The sequence below is a fragment of the Vicugna pacos genome, unplaced genomic scaffold (assembly GCF_048564905.1).
Source record: "Vicugna pacos unplaced genomic scaffold, VicPac4 scaffold_19, whole genome shotgun sequence".
Taxonomy (NCBI): domain Eukaryota; kingdom Metazoa; phylum Chordata; class Mammalia; order Artiodactyla; family Camelidae; genus Vicugna; species Vicugna pacos.
In genome coordinates this window covers 65232416-65249619 of record NW_027328740.1, presented here as the reverse complement: position 1 = coordinate 65249619, position 17204 = coordinate 65232416, and the positions used below count along the sequence as shown (strand labels likewise).

Below are 17204 nucleotides of genomic sequence, written 5' to 3'. Positions count from 1 at the left end.
TGCACTTCTGCCCCTTTAAACTTGCACTGATCCCCCTGGTAAGGATCAAGTCCCCGGAACAGACTGCCCATATCTTCTGTGTATCCCTGGATACATGACTTACCCTTAGGAGGCCAGAAAAACAACTGCCTCCTCCCAAGTCACTAACAATATTCTTAAGAGTCTGGGTATTTTTAACTCTATTTTTCAGGGAGACTATTCCCGAACTTTCCAAGCACCATTCTCCAGGTTGGCTCCCCTCCCAGTGCCCATCCTTCTTACCTCAGATCCTCTGTCTGACTGCCTCCTGTTCATGGGAAAGCGAGTCCGGTAGGGTGGGGACTCCCTAGGCCTCCCTCCCTCCCTCACAGGTGACTGTGAATACCTTCTCCCCACTCCAACTCCAGCTTCTGAGGATTCTAACCTTCCGTATCCTGCAGCCTCTGCACCTTCCTAAGACGCACACGTGGCCAAGACTCTCCCTTTGGATTTCTTTCTGGCTGGCCCTGCTGACCCCCAGGCCCCTTAAGGATAAATGGGATTGCTCTGAAAATGACAAACGCCGCTGGCTGACACACCAAAGCTGCATGGTCTGGGCTTTCCTCCAACCGAGGCACAGCCCTCCCCTCCCTCAGCCTCAGTCTGCAGCTCTCGAGATGATCTAATTCACATGCAAGGCTATGAACACCAGCTAAGAATGACGACTCCCAACTTGTATCTCTAATCCAGCTCCTTCACCTGAGCCCCAGTCTCATAGAGCCGAGTGCCTCTTTGAAGTCCTAACTTGGATGAAAAATGGCATCTTAAAAATGCCTCATGTCCACCATTTACTCTGGAATTCGATTCCTGGCAGGTACCTCCCAGACTCCCCATTTTAGTAACAGCCTCAGCACCCACCTAGTTGTCTCAGCTCACATTCAATTTCCACTGTTCCCTCCCCCCGGCCCTGCCCTGGAATCAGTCCTGTTATTTTCGCCAATAAGCTGATCTCAAGTGTGGTTTTGCAGGGACCATGGCCGGAAACACACAAGCTCACAGCATGGTTCACTAACAGTTCGCCGTAGGGTGCTCCCTGGAGGGGGAGGCATCTCCTGCCGCTGGTCACCTCAGAAGGCACTGGATTCTCACACAGGAGGCCCAGGAGAAGGGACTCAAGATTTTCCCGTGGTCTGAGCTTTGAAGGGCCCGAGGTCTGGGGGAGCTCCTAATTAGCAGACACACTTGCCAGTGAGCAGATGAGGATGGGGGAACCCAGGCAAGGCTGTTATCACTCCAACTCCTGGGCTCTCGGGAGCGACGGGAAAGGCCTGTGTCCAGTGTACAGCCCAGCCATCACAGATCCCAGCCTGCATTTGCCAACCCGGACAGCCTAGACTCCATCTACCTGCGACACTTACTTCTGTTCTGTTCCCCACCCAGAATGTGATGGACTCATTCAGATATTCTGGCCTGTCTCAAGCGAGACAAATTCAGTGAAAAATGAAGTGTCCACATTTGGACCAGAGCATGAAAGGAGAAACAAGGCCTCATGGTCAGCATGATGGTGGTGGCCAAACCCTTCCACCGGGTGAGATGAACCATGGTGAGGGTGAGAATCCAGGGTCCTAGGTTGGCCAAATCATCTTCCTTCACGGTTGTCTGGGGTGTTGGAGACTGACTACCACAAACTAACGACACGGCTGTCAGTGGTGGATGTCAGCTGCAACAGAAACGGATTCAACTCTTTACTGCCAACATGGGTTAAAAGTAAAGGCCGGGGCAGGGAGGTCTGCACGGCTGCTGAGGCAAACCACAGACCCAGCTCTGAATGCCCACTGGCTGGAGCAGAGAGGAAGCTACGGCCCTTTTAGCTGTCCCTGTGTCCAACAGATCCAGGTGAGCCAGCTACTTAGGAGAAGGTCATGTTGTCCTGATACCCAGAAAAACCAGCCTCGTAAAGGGAACAAATAGTGTCATGGATTTTAGACCCAATTCTGCCCCTTTATGAAGGCAAAGTAAAGTAAATGGCACGGGGAAGTTGAATGCAAAAAAAAAAAATTAAAGAACCAAACGGTGAACGCTTCCTCCAACAGCGTCCCCTGCAGCTGTCACCTCCGTGGCGGCCACTTCCTCACCAGTGACCGCCGGCCAGGAAGCGCCGTCACGCACGTCACACAGCGACAGCCAGGAACCGCGTGCCGAGCACGTTTGTGTAAAAGCAGGAATCGAGCAAAATGCTGCAGAGTTTGACCTTACAAGTTTAAATACTCCATGAAAAGAATCCCTGAGCAGCCGACTAAATCAATTCGCATCTTACTTCTTCAAAACAATCAAACAAATTTAATAAGGGCGCATTTGTCACCAACTAAAAGGAGGACCAAACAGGTCCCTGAAAGCAAGGATTTTAACAGGTATCTAACACCAGTGGGTAATGTGCTAACAAAGCAAATATTCCAAAACATTAGAAAATACAAAATGACTAGGATAATACATGGATCAAGACAGATATTAAGATTTTGCTTTTTAAAGCGATGGAGACAGTATGGAGGGCAATCTGGCTATTTCCAATGCAGGGTGTGCACAGCCCACATTTTCAGATGCAACAACATGCTCACTGGGCAGTACAAATGAAAAAGGAATAAAGAAAAAGGAAAAGAGGAACAAGAGAAAATTAGAAACACACAAGAACAAAAATGATTTTGACAGCATGTACAAGAATTTACGTGAGTGTGTGAGGCCAGGGACGAGGGGATGGTGAGACCCACCCTCACCCCCTGCTCCAGGGAAAGCAGGGACCTGAGGGGAGCGGCGCTGCCGGGGGACCCCAACGTGGTCAGCGCCCCTAACCAAAATTCCACCTACAAGCTTCAAGGCAGCTTTTGAGCTACAAATTGTGGTCGCATTTCAGTCTGGACCGTTTTACTCACTTCCACCAAGAGTAGCAGGAGAGAATTAGGCTCTGCTCCTGTACCAAAGAATTGTTTAAATAATTAATGACTGTGGAATACTAAAAGCAACAATGGGGTAAAAGTGACTGGAGGAGAATGTGCTTGATCCGAGTTCACTGGCCGCGTTATCTCACTGACGTTCAGAAGCTGGCTGAACCCTTATGGTACCAGAACAGACAGACCCAAAAGGAGGGAGGTTTAATGCGCTGCTGTATTTCGATACTGGGAGCCATGCCTGGTACACGAGGCTCTGGGTAAACAATGGGGACAGTGTCAACCACTGTGGGCTAATTACACATCCGGATACTCCGCCAAGTCCCAAGGGCAGACTTCAAAAGGCAAAAACAATCTGGCATTCTCTGGTGGGGCTGCAGACTCAGAGACAAGCATTTGTTGAGCAAAAATATCACCAGTGCCTCCTATGACAAAAGAGGAGGCACTGGCGTGGGGGCTGGGGCAGGGCTCCAGGCTTCCACTGCTCACTCACCAGTCTGTCCAGGGGGAGAAGTGGTCCCTGCTTATGTTGCACCGATGCACCTACCTTGACTAATGCCTGGGGCCTCAGCAGGTGTTGACAGGAGAGGTGAACGGAGCCAGACTTGGTGTAGCACGGTGCTGGCAGCTATGCCCTCAGCAGTGCCCAGGCTCCTATACATGCCAGCTCATCTTAAGAAGCAGATGGGGAGTGCGGGCATGTAGATCACAGGGCCCTGAGAGGACAAGTACAGATCATGGCTACAGCATGCCTCTCCCCTTCCTTAAGTCATAGAGGTATGTCTGGGAGGAACAGAAAATTCATCCAGAGCCCGCTACATTGTCTCTCGCAGGTGGGACTCGTGTCCCCTGTGCTTCTCACTCACAGGGCTGGTCTAGACATTCTTTTTATCAATTCTCTAGCATCTTCTCCTCCAACTTACCAACAACCAGAGAGTAGGATCTGATCTTAGCTAAGTTCAAGAGTCACAGAGCACTTCCTTCACAGCGGGCCCAGAAACATGTGCCAGGTTCTCCGACCGTCACCTGTGGGACCACCATGAGCCCTCTCCAGACTCAAGGACAGAGGCCGTAGGCCGGGGGAACACAGCTTCCCTCACTCTCCCCAGCAAAGGTTTCCACGTCTCGGAAAAGGCATCTCACCCTCTTCTGCCTGAGGGACAGCACAACAGATACACCGGGAAACAGAGCTGAAGTTGGGGGGGTAGGCAGCCCAGAAGAGCTCGTCTGTACTTCCGAGGCAATGTGGGGCCGTTGACTTAATCACAGGGAAAAAGTGAGAATGAACATTTCCCTGCTCTGTCCCATACACCGTGATACGCCTTTCCCTGCATAAGGAGTTCATTCGGAAGTCCCCGGCGGTGTTTCTGATGTCCTAACTTGGCATGGAGGCTGTCGGGCAAGAAGAGAGGGCCTGAGCAGAATAGGTGCTGGGCCTGGGAGGCAGGAGACACCGGCTCCAGCCCCAGCTCAACCAGCTCCTCGTTCTGCCTCTCGGGGTTCAGCATCTCATCTATAAGCAAAGGGATGAGACTGTCCCAGGACAGGCTGCCCAACAGAAATGAAATGAGAGCCATGTAAATAACGTTTCCCATTTGCCACGTTTAAAATGGTAAACAAAGAAACAAACCAACAAACAAAAAACAAATACTAGAAACTGATTTTAAGAACAGATCTTACTTAATCTACTGTATGTAAAATACTATCATTTTGACATGTAAGCAATATAGGAAGTAAAGAGATAGTTTATATACTTTTACTAGACAAGCCTCAGCGTCTGATGTGCATTTGACCTACAGCACATCTCAGCTCAGTCCAGCCTCCTCCCCAGTGCTCCTAGCATCAGTGGCTTTGGCTACTTTATTGGACAGCAACCCCAGGGTTCCCACCATGGTCATGGCTGTAAAGCGGGAGTAAGTGTCCACACTAACCCTAAAAGGATCTCTCTGAAACAAAGGCGGATTCACTTTGAAATGTCTGTAAACCGGCGGGCTGCATCTCCATCCCCCCTTGGCTACAAGACAGACTTCTTCCTTGCTGATCCCTTTCTGGATGTAGGGAAGCAATCCGGCACAAAGCCAGGGTGGACTGGCCTCCAGGTAAACTTACCTGCTGTCTGTGTCCAGTCCCATGAAGTCCTCCTTCTCAAACGGGATGCAGGGGAGGGGGATCTTGTCCCCAGAATTCTTGGGGCCACCATCCAGCCACTTGGACTTGAGCAAGATGAAGAGTGACTCAGTGAAGTCCTCGATCCTCTTCTCCACCACCCTGCAGTCCTCTAAATTTGAAGGCAACGTCGGTGCGCGGCTGCTCGACTTCCTCCACATGCAGTACAAAGACAAAGAGCTGAGAGTCATTATCGAGGTGCCATACAGCTCCTCTGCACGTGGAGCTTCTCCAAGGCCTTGGCAGAGAGACATTCGGTAATGGTGACAAGGCCCACGACCTTGCAGTGTTTCTGGAAGACGCTCCACCCATTCTCGGGCACATAGCGGTGCCTGTAGTGGATACAGAGTGTCCACTGGGAGCCACATGGGCTGATATGGCTCACCGAGGTGAGTAGCTGATAGATGCAAAAGAAATTCTCCTCTGAGATGATCTCCATGGTTTGGACTACAACGGGAAGAGTCTGGTGGTCCTCAGCACACTGTACGTAGTCAGGGATGCTCATGTTGCAGGCCCTGCCGAGACAGGAGAGGAGATCGAGGTACATACTCTGCTGTGTGCTATGGGCCCATCTGGGTTGCGGTGACCTGGTGTGTACCAGACAGAAGGCAAGGGAAGCCAAAGCAAATCCGGGGGTACAGTTTGTCCTCATAGTCTGCACATGGCTACTGTAGCTCGGATCACATTACCCAGTTTTTGGTCTAGGCTTCCTGCCCCTGCAGAGAAGTGTCATTTCTTATTTTAAATTTCCAAGTACCTAGCAAGGCTCTGATATAAAGTCACTACTCAAAAATGCTGAATAAAGAAATGAACAAAGGATATGCTTTCCCCAAACCCCTTCAGCAGAATATAAAGAAAAGGACCACAGTAGGATCAAAAGATCTGGAATTCTATTCAATTTATTTGAACCCCTTAGCTTCATAGTAATGGATAAGAAAACTTGCCTTGGGGTAGAGGGTACTGTTCATTGGTGGAGCACATGCTTAGCATGTACGAGGTCCAGGGTTCAAACCCCAGTACCTCATTTTAAAAAATCAAACAAATAAATACACCTAATTTCCCTCCTGAAAAAGTATTTTTTAATTCAAAAGTCAAAAAACACCTTGCAATTGACACAACATTGTAAACTTGACTATACTTCAATTAAAAAAAAAAGCCTTGCCTTACAAGAATATATCTGGATTACGGATGTTTGAAAATGTAAAATGCATAGGGTACCACCTGCATAAAAGGAGGTGACTGTACACATGTTCTATCCCTCCTTTATGAGTTATACTTCCTTTGGGGGGGTTATAACCTCTCAGAGCTAATTTTCTCAGATTAAAAATTATAAACATTACCTGATTCTCAGTACTGCTGAAGAATCAGATAACTCTATGAAAGCATCTGACCCACAGAGTTTACTCAATAAATGTTTGTTGAATGAATGAATAAACAAGCAAAGTGAATGCTGCTCCCTGCCACAAACCATCATAATGGTACTGCCTGGAAATCCCAAGCCCACGTTCACCCGACTCTGCATTAACAATGTGGGTGACCTGGACAGGCCTGTGTGCTTCTCGAAGCCCCAGTTTAATCGTGAATAGAAATAAGGGCAATAACACAAACCTCAAATTGTTAGTGAGTCAGTAATGAATTGTACCCCAACACTGCAAGATGGAACCATTAAGAAAACTGGGCAAAGGGCCCATAGGCCCTCTCCATATAATCTCTTACTACCACATGGGAATCTACATTACATCTCAAAATTAAAAGTCTAATATTTTAAAGAGGTTATCGAGGTTAGGTGAGCTCACTGTCTCAAATAAGGAACACACAGTACAAATAGGACAATGCCCAGCCCATGAGATACACTCAGTTAAAATTCCCACTGAGCCCACTAGTCCCTCCAACTTCAGAGCAAGAGGATGGGTCCTCGTGGCAACAGGCCACAGCACCTGAAGCTAACAAAGCTAATGGTGTCCACTTAAAAGAGCCCCTGTCACCACCCTTGTTCTAATTTTCTATTTGTAATTTTTTTCTTTTCATTAAATTGGAACTCCAAATTGCATAGAATTCTTACCAGATATCATGATGGCAGCCCTTCAAAACCTGACCACAGAGATCATGATGGCAGCCCTTCTTGGTGAAACAATAAAATGAAAAGCCATTTCCACAAGACCTCTGTGTAAATCTACTAGGGAACTTCATCCTGGACTGAGGAAGAGGACTGGGGAGTAGGGGGTAAACTGGGACACGGAGAAATATGGGCCACCTGTCCCACAATGGACTTTAGACTCACCCTCACCCTCCAGGAACGTCTAAATACACACAGACAGAGTGCTATGGACAAGAATTTTTTTTAAACAAATCCCTGAATCCCTAGCAGATCTTGTTTCTACCGAGACACAAATGTCTTATTTGTATAATGTTTCACAGAAGCCTTAAAATATTATCACCCCAACTTGACACATCAAGAAACTGAGGTAGAGAAGTTTATCACATTCTACAAGATTAGAGAGAGGCCACGTCAGACACCGTATTTAAATCCAAGTCCCTGCTCCGTTGCTCACACTAGAAAGTGTCACATACTGCCTCTTTCCTGCCCTCTCCCTGCAATAAATCTCTGAAGAGTCTTTTCTGTGTCACCTGCAATCAAAATCACATCAATTTTTCACAAAGAGCTATGTCACTCCTTGGAGGACATACCAAAATCTAAAGGGTTGGGTTGAGAGGAGATATTTGCATTTTCTGTTTCTCAAAGGAAACATGGCTTTAAAAGAAACTGAAAAGTATTTATCTAGTCTAAGCGCTCATTGTGCACAGAAAGAAACGGAGGCTCAGAGGAGAAGAGGAAAGGGCGTTATTAACAAATATTGCCTCAGCGCAGCACTAAGCCAGCCCTGGGCACTTCTGGGGGAGGATCTGGAAGGCCCAGGAAAATGAGTGTTAGAAAATAGAAAGAGAAGAAGAATATAAGGTCCCGTCTCTACACCACCATACCATGAATTTCCACCAAATTACCCAGTATGGGTGCAGCCAATAGTAAGGTTGTCTAAACAGGTTATTGAAACCTGGAATTCTCAACCATAGTGGAAATTCCAGCATTTACTGTGCTTTTTTCCCAGTTCAATCATCAATTCAGTGGGCATTCTGTACCAGGGACTACACGAGACCTGGAGTTCTCCCAAATAAAGATCTCTATTACCACGTGTGCAAACCACATAAAGACCACCAGAAGAAAAGCGCCCACAGATAAGATGGAATTACTGAAACTGAAAGCAGCCAAAGAGCATATATTACTAGGAAAAATGGTGCTCCTATAAATGGACTCATGGACATAGAAAGCAAACTGTATTTAGCAGGCAGGAAAGGAGGGATTAACAGATACAAATTAATAAATATAAAATAAATGACAAGGACCTGCTATATAACACAGGGAACTATATTCAATTTCTTGTAATGAGTTATACTAAAAACAATCTAAAACATATATATATACATATGCATATGTTTATAACTGAATCTCTGCTGTACACCTGAAACTAACATTGTAAATTGACTACACTTAAATAAAAAATAATTTAAAAAATAAGTAAAAATAAAAGCAATGCCATTAAGAAAAAATAAAAGAACACTCTAATCCCCTTAGCTGTAGGTGGTGGAGAATTCTGGTTGCAAACACCAAGTCCACTGGATCACTCCAGCAATGGCTGTCACTCTTTCTGACCATCAGAGAGTCACTTGTTTCACTGAGGTTTCTTTTCTCTTCTGTGAAAGGCTACAGCTGCAACTAACGATGTATAGAATCTCATCATTCACAAGCCCAAAAAGTAGTGAGGACTTCCCATGGGCCAGGCTCTGGACAGAGGAAAATATAGGGTCCGAAATATATTCATGGGTAGAAGAAGTTTGTGCCATAAAGACGTTAATTCTTCCTGTTTTGATAGACAGATTCATTGCAATTCTGATTAGAATTCCTACCAGATTTTTCTTGGAATGTAACAAGTGAATTTATGGTCAAGATTAGCCAAGAAATTTCTTTAGAACCACCACTGGGGAGGGGTGGATAGGTCATTAATTTCCACTGCTCTTTCTGAAGTGATAAAAACGTTCTGGAATAATAATGGTTGCACAACTGTGAATATGCTAAAAGCTGCTGAATTTTACCATTTAAATGGATGGAATTCATGGTGTGTGAACTATATCACAATAACGCTGTTATATGAAAAAAATATTTCTTGACAAATATTTTTCTTTTTATACCATTAGTCTGTCCCACAATTTAAGAAAAACAAAAAACCAATACAAACCAAACTGTGCCAGGAGTTCTTTAGGACTGCAATATCCCTGGGTCTCCAAGGCCTCTGGTGATGCTGTTCCTGTTAACACACACTAGCTGGGCTGGGCTAGTTAGGGACTGTAACTGTCTTTTTAAAATCGACGGTCACACGTTTCACCCTTGGAGAGGGAAGGAAGGAGGATATCACAGCTTCATGCCTTCAGCTCATTTTTAACAGAACCAAGCCCTTCTTTCACCACTGTTAATCCCTCTCACTATAAAAACACGTGACATCAACAAGCACCGCCATCATAACACCTGAAAGTGTTCAAGGTACTTACCTGCGGCAGAAACACTGAGGGAGGAGACAGAAGCTTGCTCAGCACTGATGCTCCCTTTTCCCGACTCCACCAGGTGAAGCTGGGCGCTACAGCCAGAGGCTCTCAGTCCGGGGAGCAGCACACACTCCACTGAGCTGGTCCTGAGGGAGGGTGAAAGGGAAAGGAGGGCAGCCCTAGGGGGGAGGGAAAGGGGGGGTGCGGGCTGCAGCCCCGCTCGGAGGCCAGCCCCAGCACCAGCATAAGCCGCCCGCTCCCGTCCAGGTCCGCAGACCACGCCCGCCCGGGAAACAGCCCGCCCATTGGTGGGGACGGGCAGGCGGCCGAGGAGAGGAAGCCCGGGAGGAGAGGACTCGCGGGCGGGAGAGGGGAAGGGGACGCCAGCCGTGGACTGAGGGGATCCCGGCTGCGTGAGAGGTGGCAGGCGCACACCTGGACCTGGACAGCTGTGGCCGGGGCGCCGGGGCAGGTGGTGCTGTCAGAAGGGTCTGGCCAGAGAAATTCAGCTGAACAGGGGCTGACTGGCGCCCTTGGGGGCTGTGAAAGGCAGATCACCCTCCCGAAGCCGCCTGAACCCTTTCCCGGGAGCCCCCCACCTTGCACTTCCACAGCCAGAAGCCCCGGCCCCAGGCAGGAACCAAAGGCCTAACGGGCGACAGAGTTGAGAAGCATTTGGGGCCAATCCCCGGCTTGGACATGGAGCTTCGAACCAGCGGACCACCAGGCACCGACAGCGCATGCGCAGGAGGGACATGGATCCTCTGGATTCTGCGAGAGAAGGTGGGACAGCGAGGGAGGGAGAAGATGGGAGCGGGTGGAGAAGAGGGGAAAAGTGGAGGGATACAGATGGACAGGAAGAGCAGAGAAGGGATGGGTCTGGATAGGGGAGTGTCGTAGCGGAGTTGGAGAGAAAAAGCTTTACCTCTAGGGCACCCTGAGATGGCAGACCTACCTCTGTACCCTTCTGTAACCGTTCAAGTCTCGCAGCTCATGTTTTACCTCCCTGATCCAGCCCTCCATCAGATGCTTCTGCAGAAACACTACGGGGATCACACCCGTTGCCCCCATGCGGAGCTGGGTTTTCTGTTGCTCTGAGAACCAAGCACCCGCAGGTGTTGTCGCTCAGAACTTCCTTGGGAAGAGCACATATTCCCCTTTTACACGCTGGGAAACAGGCAGGAAGGATCACTGCCTTAGCTCCACTGTCCCAGGTGTTGGGCTGGGGGGAGTGGTGTGGTACAAGATCAGAGCCCCAGACAGAGCAGACTGCCTGAGTGTTGGTGCATAGTCCCCATCCCTCCTGGGTAAACCATACCCCACCCTAGTGGAAACATCAAGGGCTCACAGTGGTTTCCTGGGGGTGGGAGAGCTGTCCTCATGTGAAGGAAAAGTCCAGCTGGGCTAACAAGCTAAGTCACAAATCTAAGTGTGATAAGTGTCGGTTTACTGATCTAAGTTCTGCTGGGCTATCTCGTAAATCTGAAGTTTAGTGTCAGTTTATTGGCCTAACAACCTAACTCGTAATTCCAAGCTCAACAAGTGTCAGTAACGTGATCTATTACAAATTGATAAGCTCCAGTGTACTGATTCCTTGCTTTTTGTTCTTTAAGTCTTATTGGCTAATATCCCCTTACTTGTATTGAAGTATTTAAAACCTCATGTGCACGTCTTGGAGGTGCTCAGAACTTCGGAGCAGAAGCCCCTCTGAGCCCGCCGGCATAATAATTCTGAGTACTCCAGCACTCCGATTGGTGCTTGTTTCTTGGCTGGCCTGTTTCCATAACACTCAGCTCCAGTGCCCAGCTTTCTAGGTAGATAGGAGTGTTACCAAGTCCAAATTCATTCTCCTCAGTGCAGGACAGGCCAATAAGTTTGGAAACCAGATGTTGGGGCTTGGAATAGCAAGTTTCTGTAGACCTAGTTGGCAAACTAATGTTCTGGAAAACCATCTCCCCAAGTCACAATTCAGGCTCCTTTCCTACGCGCTTGGTTGTTGCAAACTTCTTAGTGTAGGAATTCCTTCTTGTTAGAATCATTTGTTCTTACAGCTATCTGCGTGGGTCAGATCCCTGTAAATCTCCAACAAAACAAACGTTATTTTCTATTCTGCAATTTGCTATCTTTTAATGAATGAAAAAGTGTTAAATATCCTTAAAGGTCAGAGCTTCAGAATAAGCTCTCCTGTGTATTTCAGGCTCTAGGCAACAATTTTTTACAAGCAAGATGAAGCCTAGGAGACAGAGCATAGGGTTAAATTCAAAGGAACAGATCTAATATGGAGTCAGATTTGTTCTGTTCTATTACCCGGGCAGAAGCCACTTGAGGATTTAAATCTCTTTAAGTTAAAAATAACTAAAATTTTAAAGGAATTTACATACATAGGTGGGAATGTGCAAAGCATATCTGGAAAAGCAACCAAAAGATAGTAAACAGTGGCATCTCCAGACAGGGCTGAAAGAACAGAGGATGAGGGAAAACTTCTTTCACTTGTGTATTTTTGTGCTCTGTCTGAGTTTTTTTTTAACCATTTGCTTGCATTTCTTTTTCAGTTAAAATAATGTGTAATGGAGCAAAGGAGTAACTAGCTTAGCAAATACAGCAGCCATGGAATCACTAAGTCATCACTTTTGATTTAAGCCAGAAAGCATTTATTGACTCTCTCCAGTGTGCTCAGTCCTGTTTTAAGACTTCTTTTATATTATTATTATTATTATAATACTATTATTATTTCTAGTACTATTACTATTACTATTATTACTATTATTTTATGAAATAATAACATGGTATACCTCACCCCTGCCCATGGCTGGTGGAAAACCAACTGAGTTTTTCTTGAGCTGTTTTCCAAGGAGTAGAGATGAGTTTATAAACAGAACACATCTTCAGGGCAAAACAGGCAGTGTGCATTACCAGCAGGCCAGACAGCAATGAAGGGTTTTCAATAGAGGCGCCCAGAAGCTGAGAGAGAAAGCCTCCAGGACACTACAAAAAGCTGCCCAAACTGCCATCTCCATGGTACTACTGAAATAGGAAAGAACAAATCTGACTCCATATTTGATCTGTTTCTTTGACTTTAACAAAGCCAAGTTAATATGCTCCGGTCTTTTCATGGGTTATGATGTCACAGAGGAAACGGACAGGTCAACAAGGAACCACTCTGCCGTGATCACGGAGCCGGGGAAAGGGACGGGCTGCAAGATGTATGAAGCAGCCGCAACTGTGCCCGTGCTTCTAGGCAGGTATCCAAAATCGCCTCGACAAGGTGTCAAACATTTGTGCCCATGTCCTCATCAACAGACATGTATTAAAGACAAATGGAAACATATAAAAGGCCAATACCCTTGCTGGGTACACCGTCCAAAGAACAAAGTCTCAGTTTGACAACTGGCCATCTCGGTTCCATGGGATTCATTCTTGGAGAACCTTAAAAACCACTCTTCTGTCCTCAAGAATTGCTGCATATTTGTCCTATCTTTGGCTCAGGGATGCAGCACGTTCAAGTGAACTTTAATGTCTGCACAGATTTGACTGTCTTTCTCCAGGTTCATTTGTCCATTCCAATGAGGCCTGAGCTAAGTCCATCCTCTGTAAGATCTAGTCCCTCCAGTGACAGCTCATTGAGCCTGCAATTAAAAGCCAAGTGAACAAGACTGTCCTCAGCTAAAAATTTCACCCACCCTTCACTGTTTTCTTAATCTCCTCTCCTGGCTAAGTGCAACAGACTAACACCTCCCTCCACCAAGATTACCAACTATGTCATTTTGTCTCCCCAAAGAGAAAGTAAGGTCCATAATAGAGGAGACAACTACATAGTCACCTCTGAATTCGTAGCATATAGAAATGTTAATAAATAGAACTATGATCATGGCTTCTTTCCTTTAAAACCTTTCTGGTTATTTGAATGAGACCTTGGAAGGGAGGTGTTTGCTGTCCAGTATCTTGATCCACAAGACTCTGGAGGCCTTTTTCAGAATGGCTGTCCACTGATTCATTCAAAACACAACTTATCAATCAAGGAGTAGCTGTGCTTTTCTGCCAGGTGTTTGTGGTCACTCTCATGCCAGAACAACTTTAAACTATATCCTTACTTTGGATTTGTTATTTTTCCCCTCTTCCAACAAAATTGACTTTCCTTATTTTCTTGCCTTGAGGAATTTTTTTTTTCCTATTTCACCCTTTAGTAAACCAAGATCCTCAGGATGGGCTTGGCCCATAATATGATCCCCCATCCAACTCCTAGTGTCAGAGGCCTGGGGCTCACATCCTGCCCTCCTGTCAAGGCAACTGAAAATCAGTTCAGGATCGAACCAGCACCCCAGGGATTCTAAGGCTCACATATCTCCCAGAAACCCTGCTTTCTCATTTGTCTTCGCTTCTGAGAATTTCCCCTCACTTTCTTGACAATTTGTTGTGCAGCTTGAAAGATGAGGAAGGAAGGTTTTATTTCTTAATCAGCATTTTAAGGAACTTGTGTAATGAAAGTTTTCACGAGTTTCTAGAACCCTCCATTGCCGAGATAGAAAACACACTAGACATTTTCTAAATTTAGCTCCCATGTGCATTTTTTCTTTGTTTTTGTTTTCTTAACTGTTAACAGACATTTTTTAATTAAAAAAAAATAAGGCCCCAAAAAGGATCGAACACTGAAGGGGCAATCAAAATTAAAGGGCAAAGACAGAAAAATGATAACTACTCTACAAAGTTAATATAATACATACACTATGTATCAGATCAGCAATTCTCAGTAACAGCTAATTGAAACATGACCATGAGGTAAAATTTCTCTCCTGTCAGGACATGGCCAACAGAAAATACAATTAAACCAACAAACTAATATCCTAAGTCTGGCGAGGTACAGAAGGCTACAAGCTAAATGTGTCTTCTTCTGGAAAAGAGGAAGACACACCAGCTCTTTTCTGTGGAGCCTGAGCCCACGGGAGGACGGTGAAGTGAGCTCTGTAAGTACCCAATTAGCAAACTGAGTGATGAATAAATAGACGTGAGCTTTGATGACAGAGGTGATACTACTATTCATTTGTCCTATAAAGTATGACTTCCGTTCAGTGATCAATACTTCGGTGTCCTCAGGAGTTGACATTATTCGAAAATGCACAGCCTTGGCCCAGACCTCCTCTTTCAGCTCGTGACACTGCACTTAGATGTCACAAGGGCACCTCCAACTCCACCTGCAAAGAGCTGACTTCACGGTGCTCCTCCAATAGCCGTCCTGCCCAGGGCCTCTGGTCCGGGGCTAAGTTCTCCGTGCCTCTCCCAACTCAGACCCATCACTCACAGATGTGAATGGACCCCTCCTTCAGGGCCCAGATATCCTCAGACACCGAGTCCCACCACCCACACCTGACCTACCAGATACTCACTGTCACTCACTCAGCACTGACTCTGTGCTGGGACCATGCTGCACACTGCAAACGTTATCTCACTGGATCTCCACAACAGTCCTGGGAATTGGGTACATCACTGCTTCAATTGATTAGATAAATTGTTTCACTTCCTTGAGTGCGTCATTCAAACTGACACGGCTACTGAGCCACAAGCCTGGGCCTGAAAACAACTTGAAAATTGAACACTGCTACACCTCGCAGCCACCCTACTCTGACTCATCACATCACCTCCTGCCAAGCCTTCTAAATGTTTCCAAGCATTCTACAAGACAAAAGTGAACTACGAGAGCACCCCACTCTCCAACATAAAATCTGTCAATGATGGTCCACTGCCCTTAGGAGAAAGCCCCACCGGGCCTGAGCACAGCCCAACGGCCCAGCATCCGCGTTCCCTGCGCGGCCGCGCCGCCTCACCCAGTACGCAGCTCTACACGTGCCTTCTCTAGGACAGGGATGCTGACTCCGCACAACCCAGGGCTTGTCTCACTTGAACAATGATCACCTTCTTCAGTGTTCATCTTCTTCTTTGCTGACCCTCAGAAAAATATTTTCTCATGATGAATCAATATCTTTTTCCTTATAACTTCCCATCATTGATAATGAGCTCCCCCAAAAGAGAGAAGACCTAATTGTCTGTCTCCTTATCTGTAAAGTGAGATTAACAAGGAAATATGTGAGGTTTTATGAGAAATAATATTCATGTGAGGCTGAGGGACAATTCCATCATACAATAAGCACTCAATATGTGCTTAATTAATATTAATAAGATTATATTGCATTCCAGCAACCTTCAATCAATTTTTAATGACTTTGTCCAACAGACTACTGACAAACTGTTGGACGAACCACTTTGAGCAGATCAACACAAGCGTACTGGGATAGGTAAGCGCTGACTCCAGTTGCAGCTGCAGGCACCCAGCACTATGGGGTAGGGGCAGTTTGCTCAAGCTCTTACATGTTGCTTGAGCATTTAGTTGTCGTTATTGATTAAAGACAGGTGTTCTTTAGTCAAAGCCCCTGAAACATAAATCTTCAAAGATTGATGCAAATTAGGTTTCAAGAACAACACTCTCATTAGAAATTATTTGAAAATCATAGTCTTAGCTACTCCGCACATCAAAAGGGCATGTTCTTAATGTATCTGACTAAATACACCGAAAGGGTTGTTTAAAAGAAATTACGATGAAGCCATCCTGAATAAGCTCCAGTATCATCTGCACAAAGCCCCACCCAAGGGTCTCATTTCACATTTCCACATAGGTGTTCAGGTAGCTTAACTTGGGTCTTGGTTTCTTATAACACGGGGTGGGGAATTGTTGTGGATAGATTTAAGTAGCAAATATATAACTAGGGTAATTGCTGTTAAGGAATTCTAGAAATAAGAAGATTGATATATAGTCCCACCCATAAGAAACTCAGCATTTCCAATTACAGCAGCATTAAAAATAAAATGAGAGATACATTTAACAAAAATTTACAAGATTTGTACATTGAACTTTTTGAAGTATCACCAAAATAAATTTTAAAAGATCTACATATATGGAAGACATCCCATTTCCATGGAATGATAGACAGTATTATTAAAAATATTAAGACTCCTCAAAATGATCTACATATACAGTGGAATCCCTATCAAAATTCCAGCTGACTTCTTTGCAAAAATTGAAAAACTGATCCCAAAATTAATATGGACGTGCAAGGGGCCCAGGATAGCCAAAACAACCTTGCAAAAGTAGAGTAAAGTTGGAGGACTCACTTTAAAAGGTACTAAAATGCTATAGTAATAAGTCAGTATGTTGCTGGCATAAGTTTGGATAAATAAATCTATGAGACACAATAAAAACCCACGGGGAAAAACTTACATTTACAGACAGTTTTCCACTAGGGGGCCAAAAACACCCCATTGAAAGAATAGTCTATTCAACAAATTGTGCAGGGACAGCTGGGTGTCTGCAGGCAAAAGAATCAATCTGGAATCTGAACACCCATATTTTATATAACAAATAAAAATTAAAACAAAGTAGATCACAGACAGAAATGTAAAAATTAAACCTATAAACTTTCTAAAAGAAGACACAGTATAAATCTTTGTGGTCCTAGGATAGGCTTTGGTTTCCTGGATACAATACAAAGAGCA

General features: G+C 45.6%; 1 protein-coding gene across 5 annotated transcripts in view; it reads right to left on the bottom strand.

The window, feature by feature from the left end:
* Positions 1–17204, bottom strand: part of LOC140693124 (uncharacterized) — an 843637-nt gene that overhangs the window by 98096 nt on the left and 728337 nt on the right. For 2 of the 5 annotated variants that reach the window (XR_012068807.1, XR_012068806.1), the window contains exons 1-2: positions 5010–5271; positions 3448–3616 (exon numbers count right to left, since the gene is read on the bottom strand). The gene's annotated coding sequence lies outside the window, so the exon portion shown is untranslated. Of the gene's footprint in view, positions 1–3447; positions 3617–5009 lie in introns of those variants that run through there. The other 3 variants (XR_012068820.1, XR_012068815.1, XR_012068817.1) reach the window with 3 other exon arrangements.